Source organism: Panthera tigris, chromosome C1 (assembly GCF_018350195.1).
Source record: "Panthera tigris isolate Pti1 chromosome C1, P.tigris_Pti1_mat1.1, whole genome shotgun sequence".
Lineage (NCBI taxonomy): Eukaryota > Metazoa > Chordata > Mammalia > Carnivora > Felidae > Panthera > Panthera tigris.
In genome coordinates, this window is record NC_056667.1 from 168,909,904 (window position 1) to 168,933,238 (window position 23,335).

The following is a 23,335-nucleotide window of genomic DNA, read 5'->3' on the forward strand; positions in this document are numbered from 1 at the left end:
AGGTAGAGTGTTAAAGTCCCTATTATAATTGTATTGTTGTCTATTTCTCCCTTTATATGTTAGTATTTGCTTAATACAGCTAGGTGCATGCTGGGTGCATATATATTTACAATTGTTATATCTTCTTAATAAATGGACCCCTGTATCATTATACAATGTCCTCCTTTTTCTTTCCTTATAATTTTTTACTGTAAAGTATGTTTTATTTGATGTAAATATAGCTAACCCTGTTCACTTCTGCTTTCAATTTGCATGGAATCTCTTTTTCTATCTCTTCCTTTTGAGCCCATGTGTGCTTTTAAAGTTGAAGTGACTCTCTTGGAAGAAGCATATAATTGGGTCTTTTTTTTTTTATCTGTTTACTCACTCTAAGCCTTTTGATTAAAGAATTTAATCCATTTACATTTAAAGTAATTATTGATAGATCAGCATTTATTAATGCCATCTTATTTTTTCTGGCTATTTCTAGTTCCTTTGCTGTTTTCTTCCTCTCTTGCTGTTTTCCTTGTGGTTTAATGATATTCCATAGTGCTATACTTTGATTCCAGTTATTTGGGCTTATTCATCCTAGACTTTAAAAGTTAGTCATTATGATGAATAAGGAGAAGATATGAACTTATAACTCACAATTTATTATAGTTTTATATCCTGAGAACACCATTAGTCTTCTTTCACGACCTCATATAATGACTTAATTTTTCAACTCTGACTAGAGACCTCTGCAAAGTTTTTCTGAGGTAAGAAAACAATTTCATTGTTTCAAGTAACATTTTTATTGCTACTCTTCTTTGACAGATATGATAATCATCTGGAAGTTTTAGTACTTCAGTATAGCTGCTATTCGGGGTGCATGAGACATTATATGTCTTCACATTTTAAGCAATCTTCAATTGTCAAATGATGTATCCAGGAAAGAATATCTACACAGTTTCCTAATTTACTATGACATACTTCCTAAGATATCTGAAATCCTTATTTGAAGACACTGTAGAAACTACTTCTTTCCTAAGCAGTTATATGTACTCTAATTAATTAAAGACAAAGACCTATATGAGAAAACTTTTCCTATTAATAGGCTTTATGGGGCAAACTTATCTGTTATTTCTAAAGCAATAGCAAACACTTCAACAAGGCCTACATGTGATAAGGAATCCTATGGTACTAAACTATTTTTAGACAAAACATATTTCTTTTATTTTTGCTTGGCTAAATTATAAATTATATAACATTATGAGAAATATATGTAGCTTAACACTGTGGAACTATACAAAGCCAGAGCACTTTTCAAGATCAAGTGACAGAAAAACACAAGTGTGAAGACCAAAAAGTGCATCTCTTGCTGAATCCAGTAGTTAAAATGATATCATTAGGACTCATTAGGACTCTGTTTTCTTGTCTGCTTTGCTTCAAATAAGACAGGATTTGTCTGTGTGGCAGCAAAATGCCTGCAAGTATTCCAGAAACCTGGAGGAATCTGAATCATCCAGTGTGAGTTTGTGCCTATCCCCATGGCAACCACTGTGGTCAGGGAAATGCAGTGCTCTGATTGGTCAGGCCTGGACCGTAAACTAAGGGGGATTGGGAAAGTTTGGCCTGGCCAGGCCTAGCCAATCATTATGAAATAGGAGAAGGGGTGGCTTCCTAAATGTGCTGAAGACGTTTATCTATACGTTTTTTTTTTTTCACTTAATCTGTTGCCAAGGTATCAAGCCCAGTGGAATGAGTTTTAGAAGTTCTGAAAGTTTCTTTGCAGCCCTTCATATTCAAATGTTGGAACCCTGAGTTATTTTGGGGAAACATCATCTGAATTCAATACCTGGAATTGGGTCTTCCAGTGGCATTTTACACTTCATAGTGGCATCCATTACTCTCTCTAATCGGCTCAAGCAAAGCTTTCCACTTCTATAGGCAGAAACAAATGATACCAATTGACAAACTTTAAACCAAGTCTCAGGGACAAGCACATGCTCAAGCATGGAAGATCAATAAGTTTCAAGAGGGCAGATCCTGAGATTTCTTTCTGTCCACACCCTCCTCTTGGAGAATGTACCCTTTCCCTGCAGTCCTGCAGGCCAGACAGTCTTTGTTCTTTGCCCTAGCTGTAAGCAGGCTACTGCTGGGTCCTGGCTTTCCAAGAGTCCAAGCCCTCCTCAATCCCGGCTATTTGTTGCTGCTCTCCAGCTCCATCTTAAGATTTCACATGTAATTGCAGTTATAGCACATTATGCCCACATTGAGGTAGGTATAATTCTCAATTTATAGAGATCAGAAACTGTTGCTCAGGGGCATCTGCATGGTTCAGTCAGTTAAGCATCTGACTCTTGATCTCAGATCAGGTCTTGATCTCAGGGTTGTGAGGTCAAACCCCTCATTGGACTCCACAATGGGCATGAAGCCTACTTAAAAAAAATAAAATAAAATAATAAAAAAAACTGTTGTTCAGTGATATTAATTAACTAGTTGCCCAGACTGACACAAGAAAGTATTGAGCCAGGTCTTCTGCCTAAGTGTTGTGCTTTTTCCCCTCTATCAGCTTCCAGGTTCTCTCTGGGTTTATGCCTGGCCCTAGATATTGCTCTCAGTCCTCCCTTGTCTCTTCTGAGCTTACCATCTTATCTCAGATTCTTCCTCAACCCACATACATTGCATAACTTTCTTCCCAATATTTTTGTTCTAAAGCAAATAGTAGTAGTTTGGTAGTGAAGTTTTTTTGGTAGGTTATTTTTTTAAGTAATTAATGTCAAAGTAGAAAAGAGGATTAATGAGAGAGAGAGACATACCTATCATCAGAACCATCACAATTCTCCTTCTCGTCCTCACAGAGGGAAAGAAAATGTTTGAAAATGGCAGACCCAAAACAATGGCTACAGTTCAAAGAGATACTACAGTGAAAGGAAATAAGAGACCATTTGTGAGATATTTAAATAAGAGAGTTGAGGGGCACCTGGGTGGCTCAGTCGGTTAAGCAGCCGACTTCGGCTCAGGTCATGATCTCACAGTCCATGAATTTGAGCCCCGCGTCGGGCTATGTGCTGACAACCTGGAGCCTGTTTCAGATTCTGTGTCTCCCTCTCTCTGACCCTCCCCCGTTCATGCTCTGTTTCTCTCTGTCTCAAAAATAAATAAACGTTAAAAAAATTATAAAAAATAAATAAATAAATAAGAGAGTTGATATGAAGAGTACTTGCTTTGGCACATCTGAGAAAGTATAAGAAAATACAGTACGGCAATTTATTTGCAATGTATTTAAGCTACTTATGTTGATTGCTTATTAAATCAGACTGGGAATTCAGCCAACTCCTGTTGACTTATACTTCCAGAAATTCCTTCTTTAGCTTATATTGGATGATAAATAAATGCTGATGACTGATATGTTACAATTTTCCCTTTCATCTGACTCCTCAGAAACCACAGTTTGCCTAGAGTAAGTCAATGTTCTTCAAAGCCTAATGGTCATATTTAATTTATGTTAAGTCAAAATACCTTCTCTCTAACCAGTGATTACACAAAAAAATCTTGTAACAAGCTTCTGTACCTGAGGACTCACTAACAACCAAATAACCATACATAAATGTGGGCTTTTCCTCCTAATTTCTAAAGGTTAGAGTGATAAGGAAATATGTATATCATTATACATATATCCTTATATAAATTTATCTCCTTGAATATCTCCTAATATGTTGTCACCTTAAATATAGATAGATAAAGATATATAGATACATAGATATAAAATCATCTGTGAAACCCAAAGTTGTTATTAGATCCAAACCCTGGAGTTTGGGGTGGTGATTTCCAGAACTAATGGATCAAAAGCTAATTGAGTAATGGATTGTAGGAAAGCCTAAGTCACAATTAAATAAATAAGGAGTTGGTCTCTGTAAAGTTGCATGTGGGAGTGCCTGGGTAGCTCAGTCGGTTGAGCATCTGACTCTTGATTTTGACTCAGGTCATGATCCTGGGGTCATGGGATTGAGCCCCATGCTGGGCTCCATGCTGAGCATAGAGCCTGCTTGAGATTCTGTCTCCCACTGCCCCTCTCCCTTGCTTGTACTCTCTCTCTCTCTCTCTCAAAAAGAAAGAAAGAAAGAAAGAAAGAAAGAAAGAAAGAAAGAAAGAAAGAAAGAAAGAAAAATTATTTTTTTTCAATATATGAAATTTATTGTCAAATTTGTTTCCATACAACACCCAGTGCTCACCCAAAAGGTGCCCTCCTCAATACCCATCACCCACCCGCCCCTCCCTCCCACCCCCCATCAACCCTCAGTTTGTTCTCAGTTTTTAAGAGTCTCTTAGGCTTTGGCTCTCTCCCACTCTAACCTCTTTTTTTTTTTTCCTTCCCCTCCCCCATGGGTTTCTGTTAAGTTTCTCAGGATCCACATAAGAGTGAAACCATATGGTATCTGTCTTTCTCTGTATGGCTTATTTCACTTAGCATCACACTCTCCAGTTCCATCCACGTTGCTACAAAGGGCCATATTTCATTCTTTCTCATTGCCACGTAGTATTCCATTGTGTATATAAACCACAATTTCTTTATCCATTCATCAGTTGATGGACATTTAGGCTCTTTCCATCATTAGGCTATTGTTGAGAGTGCTGCTATAAACATTGGGGTACAAGTGCCCCTATGCATCAGTACTCCTGTATCCCTTGGGTAAATTCATAGCAGTGCTATTGCTGGGTCATAGGGTAAGTCTACTTTTAATTTTTTGAGGAACCTCCACACTGTTTTCCAGAGTGGCTGCACCAATTTGCATTCCCACCAATAGTGCAAGAGGGTTCCCGTTTCTCCACAACCTCTCCAGCATCTATGGTCTCCTGATTTGTTCATTTTGGCCACTCTGACTGGCATGAGGTGGTATCTGAGTGTGGTTTTGATTTGTATTTCCCTGATGAGGAATGACATTGAGCATCTTTCCATGTGCCTGTTGGCCATCCGGATGTCTTCTTTAGAGAAGTGTCTATTCATGTTTTCTGCCCATTTCTTCACTGGGTTATTTGTTTTTCGGGTGTGGAGTTTGGTGAGCTCTTTATAGATTTTGGATACTAGCCCTTTGTCTGATATGTCATTTGCAAATATCTTTTCCCATTCCATTGGTTGCCTTTTAGTTTTGTTGGTTGTTTCCTTTGATGTGCAGAAGCTTTTTATCTTCATGAGGTCTCAGTAGTTCATTTTTGCTTTTAATTGCATTGCCTTTGGGGATGTGTCAAGGAAGAAATTGCTACGGCTGAGGTCAGAGAGGTCTTTTCCTGCTTTCTCCTCTAGGGTTTTGATGGTTTCCTGTCTCACATTCAGGTCCTTTATCCATTTTGAGTTTATTTTTGTGAATGGTGTGAGAAAGTGTTCTAGTTTCAATCTTCTGCATGATGCTGTCCAGTTCTCCCAGCACCATTTGTTAAAGAGACTGTCTTTTTTCCATTGGATGTTCTTTCCTGCTTTGTCAAAGATGAGTTGGCCATACGTTTGTGGGTCTAGTTCTGGGGTTTCTATTCTATTCCATTGGTCTATGTGTCTGTTTTGTGCAATACCATGCTGTCTTGATGATGACAGCTTTGTAGTAGAGGCTAAAGTCTGGGATTGTGATGCCTCCTGCTTTGGTCTTCTTCAAAATTACTTTGGCTATTCGGGGCCTTTTGTGGTTCCATATGAATTTTAGGATTGCTTGTTCTAGTTTCGAGAAGAATGCTGGTGCAATTTTGATTGGGATTGCATTGAATGTGTAGATAGCTTTGGGTAGTATTGGCATTTTGACAATATTTATTCTTCCAATCCATGAGCAGGGAATGTCTTTCCATTTCTTTATATCTTCTTCAATTACCTTCATAAGCTTTATATAGTTTTCAGCATACAGATCTTTTACATCCTTGGTTAGATTTATTCTTAGGTATTTTATGCTTCTTGGTGCAATTGTGAATGGGATCAGTTTCTTTATTTGTCTTTCTGTTGCTTCATTATTAGTGTATAAGAGTGCAACTGATTTCTGTACATTGATTTTGTATCCTGCAACTTTGCTGAATTCATGTATCAGTTCTAGCAGACTTTTGGTGGAGTCTATCGGATTTTCCATGTATAGTATCATGTCATCTGCAAAAAGCAAAAGCTTGACTTCATCTTTGCCAATTTTGATGCCTTTGATTTCCTTTTGTTGTCTGATTGCTGATGCTAGAACTTCCAACACTATGTTAAACAACAGCGGTGAGAGTGGGCATCCCTGTCGTGTTTCTGATCTCAGGGAAAAAGCTCTCAGTTTTTCCCCATTGAGGATGAGGTTAGCTGTGGGCTTTTCATAAATGGCTTTTATGATGTTTAAGTATGTTCCTTCTATCCCGACTTTCTCAAGGGTTTTTATTAAGAAATGTTGCTGAATTTTGTCAAATGCCTTCTCTGCATCGATTGACAGGATCATATGGTTCTTATCTTTTCTTTTACGAATGTGATGTATCACGTTGATTGATTTGCAAATGTTGAACCAGCCCTGCACCCCAGGAATGAATCCCACTTGATCATGGTGAATAATTCTTTTTATATGCTGTTGAATTTGATTTGCTAGTATCTTATTGAGAATTTTTGCATCCATATTCATCAGGGATATTGGCCTGTAGTTCTCTCTTTTTACTGGGTCTCTGTCTGGTTTAGGAATCAGGTAGTACTGGCGTCAAAGAATGAGTCTGGAAGTTTTCCTTCCCTTTTTATTTTTTGGAATAGCTTGAGAAGGATAGGTATTATCTCTGCTTTAAACGTCTGGTAGAACTCCCCTGGGAAGCCATCTGGTCCTGGACTCTTATTTGTTGGGATATTTTTGATGACTGATTCAATTTCTTCGCTGGTTATGGGTCTGTTCAAGCTTTCTGTTTCCTCCTGATTGAGTTTTGGAAGCGTGTCAGTGTTTAGGAATTTGTCCATTTCTTCCAGGTTGTCCAGTTTGTTGGCATATAATTTTTCATAGTATTCCCTGATAATTGCTTGTATCTCTGAGGGATTGGTTGTAATAATTCCATTTTCATTCATGATTTTATTTATTTGGGTCATCTCCCTTTTCTTTTTGAGAAGCCTGGCTAGAGGTTTGTCAATTTTGTTTATTTTTTCAAAGAACCAACTCTTGGTTTCATTGATCTGCTCTACAGTTTTTTTTTAGAATCTATATTATTTATTTCTGCTCTGATCTTTATTATTTCTCTTCTTCTGCTGGGTTTAGGCTGTCTTTGCTGTTCTGCTTCTATTTCCCATATATTTTTTAATTTCTTCTCTAACTGCCTGGTTGACCCACTCATTCTTTAGTAGGGTGTTCTTTAACCTACATGCTTTTGGAGGTTTTCCAGACTTTTTCCTGTGGCTGATTTCAAGCTTCATAGCATTGTGGTCTGAAGGTATGCATGGTATGATTTCAATTCGTGTATACTTATGAAGGGCTGTTTTGTGACCCAGTATGTGATCCATCTTGGAGAATGTTCCATGAGCACTCGAGAAGAAAGTATATTCTGTTGCTTTGGAATGCAGAGTTCTAAATATATCTGTCAAGTCCATCTGATCCAATGTATCATTCAGGGCCCTTGTTTCTTTATTGACCGTGTGTCTAGATGATCTATCCATTTCTGTAAGTGGAGTGTTAAAGTCCCCTGCAATGACCTCATTCTAATCAATAAGGTTGCTTATGTTTGTGAGTAATTGTTTTATATATTTGGGGGCTCCTGTATTCGGCGCATAGACATTTATAATTGTTAGCTCTTCCTGATGGATAGACCCTGTGATTATTATATAATGCCCTTCTTCATCTCTTGTTACAGCCTTTAATTTAAAGTCTAGTTTGTCTGATATAAGTATGGCTACTCCAGCTTTCTTTTGACTTCCAGTGGCATGATAAATAGTTCTCCATCCCCTCACTCTCAATCTGAAGGTGTCCTGAGGTCTAAAATGAGTCTCTCATAGACAGCAAATAGATGGGTCTTGTTTTTTTATCCATTCTGATACCCTATGTCTTTTGGTTGGCGCATTTAGTCCATTTACATTCAGTGTTATTATAGAAAGATATGGGTTTAGAGTCATTGTGATGTCCGTAGGTTTCATGCTTGTAGCGATGTCTCTGGTACTTTGTCTCACAGGATCCCCCTTAAGATCTCTTGTAGGGCTGGTTTAGTGGTGACGAATTCCTTCAGTTTTTGTTTGGGAAGACCTTTATCTCTCCTTCTATTCTAAATGACAGACTTGCTGAATAAAGGATTCTCGGCTGCATATTTTTTTCTGTTCATCACATTGAAGATCTCCTGCCATTCCTTTCTGGCCTGCCAAGTTTCAGTAGAGAGATTGGTCACGAGTCTTATAGGTCTCCCTTTATATGTTAGAGCACGTTTTTCCCTAGCTGCTTTCAGAATTTTCTCTTTATCCTTGCATTTTGCCAGTTTCACTATGCTATGTGCAGAAGATCAATTCAAGTTACGTCTGAAGGGAGTTCTCTGTGCCTCTTGGATTTCAATGCCTTTTTCCTTCCCCAGATCAAGGAAGTTCTCAGCTATGATTTCTTCAAGTACACCTTCAGCACCTTTCCCTCTTGCTTCCTCCTCTGGAATACCAATTATGCGTATATTATTTCTCTTTGGTGCATCACTTAGTTCTCTAGTTTTCCCCTCATACTCCTGGATTTTTTTATGTCTCTTTTTCTCACCTTCTTCTTTTTCCATAATTTTATCTTCTAGTTCACCTATTCTCTCCTCTGCCTCTTCAATCTGAGCCGTGGTTGTCTCCATTTTATTTTGCAGCTCATTAATAACATTTTTTAGCTCCTCCTGGCTGTTCCTTAGTCCCTTGATCTCTGTAGCAAGAGATTCTCTGCTGTCCTTTATACTGTTTTCAAGCCCAGCGATTAATTTTATGACTATTATTCTAAATTCACTTTCTGTTATATTGTTTAAATCGTTTTTGGTCAGTTCATTAGCTGTCGTTATTTCCAGGTCTTTTTTTGAGGGGAATTCCGTTTTGTCATTTTGGATAGTTCCTGGAGTGGTGTGGGACTGCAGGGCACTTCCCCTGTGCTGTCTTGAATAACTTGCATTGGTGGGCGGGGCCGCAGTCAGACCTGATGTCTGCCCCCAGCCCACCGCTGGGGCCACAGTCAGACTGGTGTATGCCTTCTCTTCCCCTCTCCTAGGGGTGGGATTCACTGTGGGGTGGCGTGGCCTGTCTGGGCTACTTGCACACTGCCAGGCTTGTGGTGCTGGGGATCTGGCGTATCAGCTGTGGTGGATCGGCAAGGTGCACAGGGGCGGGAGGGGCAGGCTCAGCTCGCTTTGCCTTCGAGATCTGCTTCGGGAGGGGCCCTGCAGCACCGGGAGGGAGTCAGACCCACCGGAGGGAAGGATCCACAGAAGCACAGCGTTGGGTGTTTGCCAGGTGCAAGCAAGTTCCGTGAGGGGAACTGGTTCCCTTTGGGATTTTGGCTGGGGGATGGGCGAGGGAGATGGCGCTGGCGAGCGCCTTTGTTCCCCGCCAAACTGAGCTCTGTCCTCCCGGGGCTCAGCAACTCTCCCTCCCGTTGTCCTCCAGCCTTCCCGCTTTCCGAGCAGAGCTGTTAACTTATGACCTCCCAGATGCTAAGTCCCGCTTGCTGTCTGAACACACTCCGTCCAGCCCCTCAGCTTTTGCCAGCCAACTCGGGGTCTCTGCTTGGCCGGCAGGCTGCTCCTCCACCCCAGCTCCCTCCCGCCAGTCCGTGGAGCGCACCGCCTCTCCGCCCTTCCTACCCTCTTCTGTGGGCCTCTCGTCTGCGCTTGGCTCCAGAGACTCCATTCTGCTAGTCTTCTGGAGATTTTCTGGGTTATTTAGGCAGGTGTGGGTGGAATCTAAGTGATCTGTAAGACACAGTGAGCTCAGCGTCCTCCTACGCCGCCATCTTCCCAGAAGCCCCTATCTAAATTATTTATAAGAAATTCATAATACCACTGGCTGACAACAGGCCATATGATGTACAAACAGGACATGGTTCAGAGGAAAAGAAATAGGCTCCACACTAACGAGTAAGTAAGCTACTTTTAAACTCATTTAGCCTATTTCCTCATTTGTAACATGAGGATGACAGCATTATTTACTACAATGGGATGTTGTGAGGGTTTAACAATGTCATTTTTGCTGGAATTATTATGTCTGTGATCTTCAGCATGACAAAATCTCTCCGTGCCTCATTTTCATATCTCTGAGTGGGAAGGATATAACCTGCTTCAGGGAATTGTGCTGATGATTAACTATGACAAAAGAGGTGGCATAAGTGGCAAAGTGACTAGTACATGGTTTCCTTTTCTTTCCCAATCCTATCTAAGATATAAGCAAGGCCAGTGAAATTCCTCAAAATGTTTGAATATAAATGGATTCTAAAATAAGAAAAAATCATATGAACACATATATTTGAAATATAAATAATAGTATTAAATTATTTCAATTTTCAAATGCATAGTAATTTGAAATAGCATAAATAATTTCCTACATCCTCAGGCATGCCCACATCTGCTACATTTTTTCAAATACTTTCTGTTATGGATTGTTGTTTTAATGTGAATGTTCCTTTTGCCTTATGAAATATTATTTCTTTGGGGTATTCTTTCTAATAAAATTGTCACTTATCTTAAAATCATCACTGCCAATTTATTTCTTTTCATATTTTCCATATCTGTATAAAACCATACAAACATGGTTGGCATTTCTTATTCAAAACACATCAATAACATTGGAGGCCAGGGTACACTTATCTTTTTTCTGTCAAACTAAAGTCAACTGTTGTGCTATTTGGAATATTAATGGAGAGCCTGTCAGATATTCAAATAATAGTGGAACAATGTTTATCAAAATCATTATGCCCAGAGGGAAAAAGGGCAAAAACCATGGATATCTAAAGTAAAGGAAACATAAAAATCTTTTCAGATTACCCTATTTAAGTCTTCAATTCATAATGAAAATTAAAAAAATAATATGTGGCCAGTACTGAACGAACTATGCTAAATCCAAGTACAATGTATTCAGAATTGGTAATGTGATATTTCAAGTATTATCTCTCTCCTAACAAGGTAAATTGTTGTTCATCTTAATGTCACCCAGAAGTAAAGACTTTGCCTAAAATTAATTTTCTCTCTTTTTAAATATGCCACATTAGTGATTCATATCTTCTCTATTTGGGGAATATAATGTCATGTTTCAGTTGAAAATAACTTCTGATAGGCTATGTGAGGATATAAAAGATACATAAATGAAAGAGGATAGGGCTAAAAAAAAAAAAAAAGAAAAGAAAAAACGTCAGCCTACTCCTCTGTGTAATTAGTTTGATAAGAATATAGGTCAAATTGGTCATGAATAATTACAGTAATATTTAAACAAAGCCACCTGAAAAAGTATAATTCTCATATCAGTGAAACATGAGTTAACTCAATTAAAAGTTGTGATATAGCTGAAGAAACTATGTGTTTGTCAGAAAAAAAGGTTGAACTGCTACAAAATCATAGGGCAGTCTTTCCCAAACATCAGCAGTGCCTATCAAGACTGCATCCAGGAAAAAATAGTAAATTTAGCCACCAGTTTTTCTGGTAATAAAATTCATTTCTATGCAGTTTTACATGGAGTGAAAGCAGATTCTGGCTATGTTGATAGGATTCCACTTTTTAACACAGGTGTAATGGCAAAGTAATAAATTGGCACTCTGGTTTTAAACATTAGTTTTAAGAGTTTGTGCTTTACTTAAATTGAACCCAATTCTGGAACTGACTGAATTAGGATTTTAAACCTATCCAGCTGAGAACCACAGCAAATGCTCCAACATACCTCCACTCCAGGAGGAGAGACAGTAGCTATACGATTTCATTCTTGGCCTTGTGACTTTCCATGTGCTGTGTTAGAGTTATGTGAGAATATAACAGTGTAGAATCATCAATGGGTAGCTTCTCAGTTTTCAAGATGAGTATTTACTTCCAATCTCTTCCAGTGGCAGATGTTACATTAGATGGCATTCCTTTCCAGAACATCTTATTTCTTGACACAAATAACAATTCCATACTTTTTCATTTTTCTTGTGGGATATTTATATGTGTGCTTTGTTTTTATAGTGTGCCAGGGGCCTCCTAGAATTTAGTTTAGGAGTCATTGAGATAATCTGGCAACTTCTGCAGAATACAATAAGTTTATTTAGGAAAAGAAATGTCACCTCCTTCTGAGAAGGTAGTAAAAGAATTCAAGATCCAACATCATCTGGTTCCAAAACTCTATAATTATTGGGTGGCCTTTAGAAATACTATGGGGTAAAATCATCTTGGGTGGGTACAATTTCAGAATCATTTTTTCCAATTCTATTCAGGACAAGGAGCATCTGTAGATCAAATGGCTTTCCAAACCCAAATTACACAGTGGGCCGATAAGCTATCACAATGAAATTCTGTTGTTGACAGGAGGAGCTCAGCAGTGGAGGAGGGAAAAAGGAAAGAAAGATGCTCCAATTCATCTACAGAGAAAAAGATGTAGAAAAGGAAGTGAGCATAACAGGTTAATGTCACACCATTCTAGACTGTGCTCTAGAAAATTGATTTTGAAATTTGCTTGAAGATAAGAACTGTCTACAACCCTTTTTGAAAAGCTCTCAGACCTCATCCCAGACCTAATAAACCACAGTGTGCTCAGAGATAAAACCTGGTAACCTGGCAATCTGTGCCTGTTACAAGGTCTGAGGGGATTCTTCTCTGGTAAGTTTGTGATACACTGTTTGAAAAGAGAATGTCAAGTTGCTAGCTAAGAAGATGCTTTTACATGCTTATTGTGATATTCTGAGCCTTGGGAATAGTGAGTCTCATTCCTAATAAAATAATAATCCACTTGTCAGAGTCAGAATAGAAGTTCAAATTAAAAAGAGCAGAACAAAAAATAGTAAGGCTTCACAATGTAGGGCAAGAGCTTAAGCAGACTCAATAATAACAAGAAATTCAGGGAAGGCAGTAAAGCGTATTACCAGTTGCAATTACTTTAAACAAACTAACAAAAAGTGCTTTGATGTCTGTAGTATGAAGGCATGGGTGCAAATCTTGACTTTTTCAGCCACATTTTTATCATCTATACAAAATGAGTGATGGTATCCAATTTATAAATGCTTATTATCAAAGCTGATGTGACAAGTAAGTTAAATAATGTGTTTGAAAGTGCTACATGAATGGATTATGACTACAAGGTGAAGAGTATGAGGGCAACTGTTTGTGTCAGGAGAATTCAACGAGGTGTGGAAAATTACAGTGAGAGTATGTAGAAAGTGGCTAACTGGCAGCAGAAAACATAACCCCCTCTAGTGGCCCAATAGTTCATCTGCAACGGTCATCTCCAGACCTAGAAGGTAAAACAGGATTCAAGTTACTTGGGGAGGAATCCATTGAGTAACTGGAAAGTTACCAAAATACAATTCAGATATATGGAAGAAAACTCAGTACCCACTTCCAGGAAATGGGGTACATGATGGGAGCTTTATATAACACAAGTTATTAGCACTGAAAGCAAAATCAGTCAGAGCTATTCCTAAGGCTTCAATTCCCCTTGGTCAAGTCTGGCAAAGTTGAGCCTACAAATGGAAATCAAATCCCAGCTGTAAAGAATGGGAAGTTCAGGAAACTAAAGAGGTTTTTAGATAAGGGCCAATAAACCAAATTAATGAGACAACGCTTACTGAACTACAAAACGGTGTTCAAGACAGACATCTGCTGCCCACAAAAGATTCTGGGTGTATCCAGAGGTTTTAAATGCACATAGCTTTTTATGCACCAGGAAGGTGAAGTATAGCAATGGGGGGGGAATGTGAGTGTTGTTAGAATTTAAAATGCAATATTCTAAATTAATAATCTAATATAAAATTAGAATTTAAATGCAGCCCAATACAGATTTTTTAAGACCTACTGAAAAACAAAAATGGTCTCTCAGCTAAATTAAACAACCAAGTGACCAGATTCTGACTATCACCTAGCCCATGAAAGGCCCAGAGAAGAGGGCACAGATACAGATAGTGTGATATCTTCATTAATATTAAAAGTTTTCTTATTCTTTGGATTCAGACTTGAGAAACATTCAGTTAACACCGGCTGTAATCCAGGCACTGGATGAGGCCTTCCCATGTATTATATACATTATATTTAATGTGAATGTAATTAGGGGGAAATCAAAGTATTATGATGATCCTACTCCCAGAAAACATCTCAAAATTCTGACTAAAGGGTTTTAATAGTAATTGTAATAATAATAATGTTATTGCTAACAATAAAAACCAAGTAAAGAAATTAAGTAAAACATAATTAAGCAATGCAGAGAAAACAATTAGACCTATAAGTATTAGAACATTTAACCTTGGAAATGTACATATATTCTCTGGAGAACTTAATTACCATCCAGGCATTAAAGAACATAAACTATCCCAAGTGAAAATGTGTAACGCAAAACACAAAAGTACCATTAATCCATACTGATTTCACAATCTTGCATAAATACTCTAACCTTCTTGTAAGTATTCACGATGAATTTTAAATATCTGCATTCATCGCTGCATTTGAAAGAATTTCACCACCTCTTGAAAAACAATAGGAATAGAGTGCCCTCTAGAGTCTCACATGTATTTAACGCCAAATTGAGGGGAAATATCATTTTAATCATTTCTGGCTATGCTCATTAAAATTTAGAAATGTGGCAGATTTGTCTGTTGCTGCTACAAAAATGCACACATCTTAAAAATTCAAATTCAGAATAATTCCTTTTCCCCCAAGAGAATATCTTTGAACATTAGCTATCTATGCAGAACAAAAAAAAAATTACTAAAGATTTTTTTTACATTTTTATTTTACTTTCTTTTTATGGGCTACATGAAAAAAATACATTTGAAACATATCTAATACCCAAAGGAATATTTTAATCTTTTATGTATACATGTTATTTGCTTATAATTATGCATTTATTTCAGTCTATAATTTCCCAAAAGGAGAAACAATGTTTGTTAATCTAACATCTGAAGCTTCTACATTAAACTGAGACCATCCATGAGGGTGACTAACAAATACTTTTGCAAGTAGATAAATCAACAAACAGTGTTAAAATAGAGGCATAACTAGATATGTATTTGCCATGTTTAAGATACATAGATCAGGCCAAAGCTGTAACTATCAGGCTGTATATAAAGATTGATATATATTATATATAAACCTAATTTTTATATAATATGTGAACCCTGAAGTTGCAAACCTTGAACCAGAAACTAAAATTCAAGGTCTAGAAAGACGAACAGTTGTTTCCTGCAGTTTAATAAAAGATAGGCTTTGCTTTAACATCCAGCTATCATCTCTTTATCAATAACGTCAAGGATCCAATTTCCTTATCTCTAGAATGGGTATAATTTTGCAGCTGAGCTGTATATATCCAAAGTGAAAACTCATAGAAGGGCTTTATAAGCTACAAAAAAGTGTGTGTGTTTGTGTGCGTGCGTGTGTGGTAATATTTATGTTATATATATAACTATATATATATATATATATATACCTATATGTATATATATATAAAATTGAGAAGGTTAAGTTTGGCTAAATGAGGTCATCCTTAAATAAAAACATTAAGCATTCTGGTATTACCCCTGGCCACTCTTCAAGCTTGTCTGCCAGTCTTCCTCTTTGCACATGCAAATATTTTACATATTCTTTGGGACTTTTCCCCATGACCTTTCTCTTTTCACTTGAAATTCTTCCTAGGGAATCTCTTTCCCTCCCATGTCCTCAAGTACGTCCCCCAGTCTGGAAACACTTTAACTTACTTTTACAGATCTACTTTCTAACGTCTAGATCTATATTCCAGCCTCCTTCATCCACAGCATTAGAGAAGCCCTGAGACTAAAATCAAAGACATACAACATGTTTGAAACAAGATGCTGTAGGTGCAAAATGAGTCCAAACATACTTAGAACTGTCCTCCCCAGTCACAGCTGTACTCAGAGAAATGACCAAGAGGATGTGAGGGCACCAGAGGCACCTTGAGATGGTCCACCCCTGGTCCTACTCAGATCCACCTGTGCCCTACATTAAATGAAATCTGTCACTGAGAGTTCAAGGTGTTGGCCTCTTCAAAAAGCTTAATACACAAGGGCTAGAGGTACAAACTACAGATGCTGCAACTTATACCCAAACCAAAATTCACATTCATCATCTCACTTATCTATCATTCTTTATATATATTCTTCTCTCTTCTGTCTGCCAAGTTGCTCCATCCCTCCCCCACTTGTCTAAGTTGCTTGCCTAGTGGAGTGACACAGAGTGGAGTGTCACAGCTCTTCAGCCTGAGAGTCTCAACTTTTATTTGCTTTGTTCTTACCATGCTATCATCACTGCAGTTGCTGGTTCATTATTATTACCAGACATGGAAATACCTGCTTCATATCCTCAGTTCCACTGTTTAGTAGCACTCCTATCTCTTCATGAACTTGAGGTTCATTTCCTCATGAATATAATTCTTTTCTTACCTGCTGGTCCACTGCCATGAGAAGCCCATAATAAAACAGGAGTTACTTTTCACTCTTTTGAAGTAGTCACAACTTCAGGCTCAAGGGACACACTGCATTACTGAGTGAAAGTATTTCCGCATCTAGCAGAGCTGAAATATCAAGTAGGGGACGTGCAAATTCAACAAGTAGACATCAAGATGGTGAGAAAGACCAGTTTATTTCCATGTCTTGGTTCTTGGATCTGTGTATTTTAACCATGAGAAAACCTTATTATATATAAGCCAGTGATTCAAGGCAGTCTTGAAGGGCATTGGCTAAACCATCCCATAATTCTAATTATCCTATTGTTTTTAGGTGATGGGGTATGTGATAGAACCAGAGGATCTGTTGCCTGTGCACCTACTTTTACACCTCTTTCTCTATGAAATGAGTCCTTTGATCAGAGGGGATGTTATATGGTATTGATTTTGTAAATCACACATTGAGTGAGTGCTTCTGGTATTGCAGAAGCACTGTTAGCAGGTATGGAAACCCATATCTAGAGAAGATATCAATTCATGTAAGGAGGAATCACTGTCATCTTCAGAGTGGAAAGGTATTGGTATAATCAACTTACCATCAAGTAACTGGTTGACCTCTGAGGAATAATAACGTATCAGGAGCTAATCACTGAAATCTGCTTCTAGTAGGTCCAGCATTCAGTAGCAGCAGTAGCTAGATCAGCCATAGTGAGGACTCCATGCTATTGAACCCATATACAGTCTCCATCTCTTCCACCAATGCTCCTCTGTTTATGAGCTCATTGTGCAAAAATTGAGGTGACTCAAGGTGGAAGCTGACCAATATCCTCCAGAAGGGTCATTCTGTCCACCTAATTGTTCAGTCTTTCTTGTGTGTTGAATGTGTTCCAGTGGATAGTATCATCATATAGGAAGAGACACACACCCTGGTATGTCCAGCTCATGCCTCTAACTCAGACCTTTTGTGCCTAATCTAATCTTGTCCATTCTAGTTTTCTGACTAAGCTTGTCCATTCTAGTTTCTGACCTTCTTGGAAGGTATATCTTGTCATTCATACAAAATAAACAACCATGTATAATGCTCACATCTCTGCTCACTAGGAATATCCCCTCCTTCCCAACTGTTCTTTAGGGCCACCTCTGAGCAGCATTAGAGTGAGGAAGCAACTCACATTTGGTTCCACATATGGAGTCAACCTATCTGTGAACTAGTCCTTATATGTGAGATGAGGGAGTTACAATTCTGTTGGTACAACAAAGATAGGTAAAACAGAATTGGGGTCACCTGTTAACATAATTTATTTTCCTTGTGATCTGCTTGCATCTGATCCCAAAAGAGCCACTTCTGTTTATCTTAGTCTATTTGGATTCTGTAACAAAAATACCATAAACTGCATGGCTTATAAGCACCAGACCTTTATTTCCCATAATTCTAGTGGCTGGCAAGTCCAAGATCATGGTGCCAGCAGATCTGGTATCTGGTGAGAATCTGTTTTCTCATAGATAGCTGTCTTTTTGACTATGACTTCACATGGTACAGGGTGCAATTTGGGCCACTTTTGCAAGGGCACCAATTCCATTCATGAAAGCTCTGCCCTCATCACCTAATCACCTCCTAAAGACCCCACCTCCTAATACTATCACCATCTATGTTCTAACTTTCAGAACATAGAGCCATTTGATAATGAATTGTCACCATGCTTATCCAAACTTTTTGTCAGTGATCTACCCAGGTCATGGTTAGCAGCTAGCTAATGGACTGGTATTCAGTCTCTGCCAGCATTGCACCAGCAGTGCAACTGGTAATTTTCTTCTGCAGAAGACATAGTCTTACTCTAAAACCCTAGATGCTGCAACTTTCTTGTTGGGGCTTCCAGAGACTCCAGATGGAGTCCTTATCTGGTTTTTACATAATTGGATCCACCTGAAATATAGGGCAGCTTACACTATAGCCTAGACGTTCTGCATAGCCATCTTTTTCCATGGGCCCAATTTGAAACTGGCAACCATCAAAGTCATCCCATAAATGAGTCAAAGCGGTATCTTTAATTGCAATGTTTGCTGCCTTCAAAATCTGAAGAGGCCCACTTAGTACTCTGCCTGTTTTCGTAGTTGGACTAGGTATAAAATACAATAACTTGCCCTTTACCATGGAAAGAATGTCCTGGAATATCTAAGGTCATTGAACCTCTGAAAACATTTACAATAAAGTGGTCCCCTGAAACTTAGAGGTTTTACCACCATCTGACATGAATGGGCAACTAGGGTAATTTCTTCTTCTCACACATCAGATCCAGTTAACAAGATGGCATCGATATAGTGGACCAGGGTAATGATCTGTTAAATGTTAAGATAATCAAAGTCCCTGTAGACTTTATTTTTATAGAGAGAAATAGCATTAATAATGTCCTGAGACAGGATAGTAAATGTGTACCACTGTCCATCTAACATAAAGGTAAATTGACCTTGAAAGACTCTTGATTCACAGGGATTGAAAAGAATTCATTTGCTAGATCAATACCAAGTACCACAGGTATATTGATTTGTTCCAGTGGAGATAAAATATTTGGCACACCTGTGATTGGACCCACTATTTGGTTAAGTCCGTGGTAGTCTACTGTCATCTGTCAAAATCCACATGGTTGTTATATGAGTCAAAGAGATGAATTGAAAGGAAATATGTTGGAAATAAACCTGTGTCCTTTAGGCCTTTGAGGGTGACACTAACCTCTAGTTTCTCCTAGTTTTCAGTTTTACTTATGATTCTTTTCCTTGGTGCCAGGAGTTTGACTTACTATGTGACAGATTTAGGCTAGGACTCCATTTAGCACCTGCTCTCCCAAAGTTCCACCTTACCCAAGGCTCATGATAACACTTCTGCTCCCCTGTCATAAGTACCAGTTCAAATTATTTACCCAAAACCCCTTGAAAGGTCTTTACTCAATGTATCACTATCTGATAGGTAGATACAAATCCTTCTGGGTAAGGATTGAAGAAAATATTATTGTGTATACTGGAAGTAGCCTTTCAATGTCCTTTCTCAAAAGAACTGAGGCTTCCCTCAATCAATAGGCTCTGCATCTGTGAACTATCTCAGATCACTCTGGCTCAGATATGGAATCTATTTTCCTTTGTTCCCTTTAATATCAGTCTTCATAACTCATTTTTATATACTGAAGTTAACAAACTACACGCTGATGGACTTTCCATCTGTCTTCTTCCAGGAGAAGCATGATGAATGAACCCTTGGCACAGACCCCAGTAGGCCAAGGCTTCCTAGTTGCCATGCTGGCCTTGTCACCCATTACAATAATTATGTCCAAATACAACCATTTGGCCTCAGGTATTCTGGAATCCTATCATTCTCCTGTTCTCTTGACAACCACAGATAGCAATCTCCAACTGTGAGCTGTAGCCTAGAGAGGACAGCTACTATAGAACTTCTCAAAGTTGCCAATATCTCCATCAATACTGCATTTCTTATTGCTTTAGTGAATGAAGTGTTATCAGGGCTCTTCCAGGGAAGAGAAGCAGGGATGGTTTTTCTAGTCTCACATAATAAATTCATTCTAACATGCCTACCTCCCGAGCTTCTAGCACTGTTCCTCAATGTTCTGTCAAAGAAGTTCTGGCTTCTCCTCCTAGCTTCAAAGAGCCATGTCAGCAGGATATTGCAATGGGCTCCTGGTGTCCTCTCTAGCCCAATAAATGTTGAGTCATGGGCATATAGACATTGAGTCTATAAACTCTCCACTTTCCAGCCTTGTTTTCTGCACAAGCCCTAGGCCAATGCCTTTAAGATGTACTCCCACACATATTCCAAAGTTCCAGCTGGTACATCATTTCCATCTCCTACATTTCTTTGGAAAGTAAGCGATCCTCTTCTCCCCCTCCCAAGCCCCCATGCCCAGGCTTTCTCTCTCAAGCTATGCTGCTTTGACTCTTGTTTCTGCTTTTTAGGCAATGACAGAAGGAAGGAATATGTCTTAAGGAAGTCAAGCACCATTTGCAAGGCATTTGGCCCTGTTGAGGTCTCTCATGCAGGGTCTTTCATCCCCAGGCAAGAAGAGGTTGCTCTTCCCTAGCATGTAGGTCAAGGAACAATGAGCCCAGGGGAATTAATAGTTCACATTTCTCAGGGTGCCTGGGTGGTTCAGATGGTTAAATGTCTGACTCTTGATTTTAGCTTAAGTCATGGGCTTTGTCCTGACAGTGCAGACTCTGCTTGGGATTCTCTCTGTCTCTCTGTCTCTGTCTCTGTCTCTGTCTCTCTCTCAAAATAAATAAATAAACATTTTTTGAAAAACAAACAAGTTCAAACTTGTCTAGCACATCCACCCAATTTCCTTATCCCATTTCTCAAGTTTCCACTATAAAGGCCCTGATGCTAACTTAGGGCACCTGTCAAGGCTACTTTCTCCATCTCCTTTGCATTTTGACCACTCTCACTTGTCAGTTCCTATCCCAGTCCAGGCTCTGGCTGCAAGAGATAAGAGACACTTTAAACCCTGCCTCCTGGCTTTCACTGAATCCTGAGTTGATAACTGGCTGATCTGAGCTTAAGGTTCTTCTTCAAGGCTTCCAGAGCAGGCCAACTAGTATACAGTCCTTATTTCCCTCACATCATTCCATTAGTAGAGCTACCAATTGTGTCACGTTAGCTACTGCATATCCATCCACCACAAGTAGGATTCTTAGCCATCATGACACCACATCACCCCAGGAGTTATCATTCTACTTACCACCAACACATTACTTTTCTTCTAAACAAACAAACGAACAGCCTCTGAGACACATTAAGCACAAAGCTAGGAATGGTATATACTTAGCCAAGCAACATTCAATACAATCAAAACCTCTGAAAATCTATTTTCATATAATTCAAATAATTTCAAATAATTTGATTTTCTCTTTCTTTTGTCAGGCAAGCCAGCTGTGGTTTACCTATAATGCACATTCTATGATAATTTCACTTTGAAGCTATTTTAATGGAACTGAACTGGGAAAACACAATAGAATCATTATTTATTCATTCTGGGTGCAGCCTTTATCAGAGTTATAAATCTTCAGCAAATGTGAGTCAGGCTCTTCTCTTCTCTGTGCCCTAGGCTTAGATTTTAACATCTGTGAAAAATGAAAATGAATCTTAAAAATGTCCTTTTACTTAGCTTGTAATGGGTAGCTCCACCAAAAACATAAAACACCTATTAGTAGAACCCAGTGATTCATCACTTACATACAACACCCAGTCCTCATCCCAACAAGTACCCTCCTTAATGCCCAGCACCCATTTTCCCCACCCCCATCAAGCCTCAGTTTGTTCTCTGTATTTAAGAGTGTCTTATGGTTTTTATCTTACTTTTCCTTTCCTTCACCTATGATCATCTATTAAGTTTTTCAAATTCTACATATGGGTGAAATCATGTAATGTCTGTCTTTCTCTGACTGACTTATTTCACTTAGATAATACCCTCCAGTTCCATCCACATTGTTGCAAATTACCGTGTTACTTTCAATATTTTTTCTTCATTACCATATTTTGCCAGTTTCATTAAAATATGCCTTGTGGTGGATCTGCTTTTGTTGAATTTGATGGGAGTTCTCTATGTCTTCTGGATCTAGCTAGATATTCCCCAGATTATGGAAGCTGTTAGCTATTATTTCTTCAAATAAATTTTCTGCCCCCTTTTCTCTCTCTTCTTCTTCTAGGACTCCTATTATATGAATATTGTTACATTTCATGGAGTCACTGAGTTCCCTAAGTCTATTCTAACTATGCATAATTCTTTTTTTTCTCTTTTGTTCACCTTGATTACTTCCTATTACTCTGTCTTCTAGGTCACTAATTTGTTCCTCTGCTGCTTCCAGCCTTCTGTTCATTCCATCAAGTCTTTCTCATTTCATTTATAGAGCCTTTTATCTCTGCTGTGTTATTCCTTATCTCTGTGTTAAGGGCCTCATTCATGTCTTCCATTCTTTTCTCAAGTCCAGGTAGTATCCTTACAATCATCACTTTAAATTCTTTATCAGGCATGTTGCTTGTATCCGTTTCACTTAGATCTCGGGCCATGGCCATGTCCTATTCTTCCATTTGCGATAAAATTCTCTGTCTTCTTATTTTGTCTAAGCCTCTGTTCCTGCTTCTGTGTGTTAGGAAAGTCAGCTACGTCTCCCGTTCTTGACGGTAATGGAGGAGAGGTCCTGTTGTGCCCTGCTGTGTAGTGTTCCCTGTGTCCTGTGGCCTGGCACTACCAGAGCATCTTCAATGTGTGCTCTGTGTTCTATTGTGTCCTTATCCTTCAGGTAAGTCATCTTCAGATGTGCGCTCCCCTTTGTGCCCTTCTCTTGCCCTTCTCTGCAACCAAGACTCCCTCCCTACCACAGCAACCACAATCTGTTTTTCTTCCAAACTGCATCTCTGCACTTCCTACCTTCTTCAATATGTCTTCTTCTTTACCTCTGGTTGTGGCATTTGTTCTGTCAGTCTTCTGGTCAATTTCTGGGTATTCAGAATGATTTGATAGTTATCTAGTTATATTTGCTGGACAAGACAAGCCTAAGATCCTCCTACTCTGCCACCATATTTCAACTTCAGCAAACAATATTCTTAAGCTGGTAGATCTTCTATGATATCAAGAAAAAAAAGAAAATACTCTAACATATTTATATTTTCATTGGCATAATATGTTAATCCTCCTGGAATGTTTGTATTTTAAAAAGAAATATTAATTGTGGGAAATAGTGAACTTTCAGGCACCAGTAGGAGATGTAATTTTTGTTTCTAATGCTCCTATAATCAGACCATGTGAAGCAACCCCAGATGGATAAAACCATTTCTAA

The 23,335-nt window shown here is 38.6% G+C and overlaps 1 pseudogene; it reads right to left on the bottom strand.

The window, feature by feature from the left end:
* LOC122240811 overlaps window positions 1-22,571 on the bottom strand; it is a 144,644-nt pseudogene extending 122,073 nt beyond the window's left edge.
* Between the last annotated feature and the right edge of the window lie 764 nt (window positions 22,572-23,335).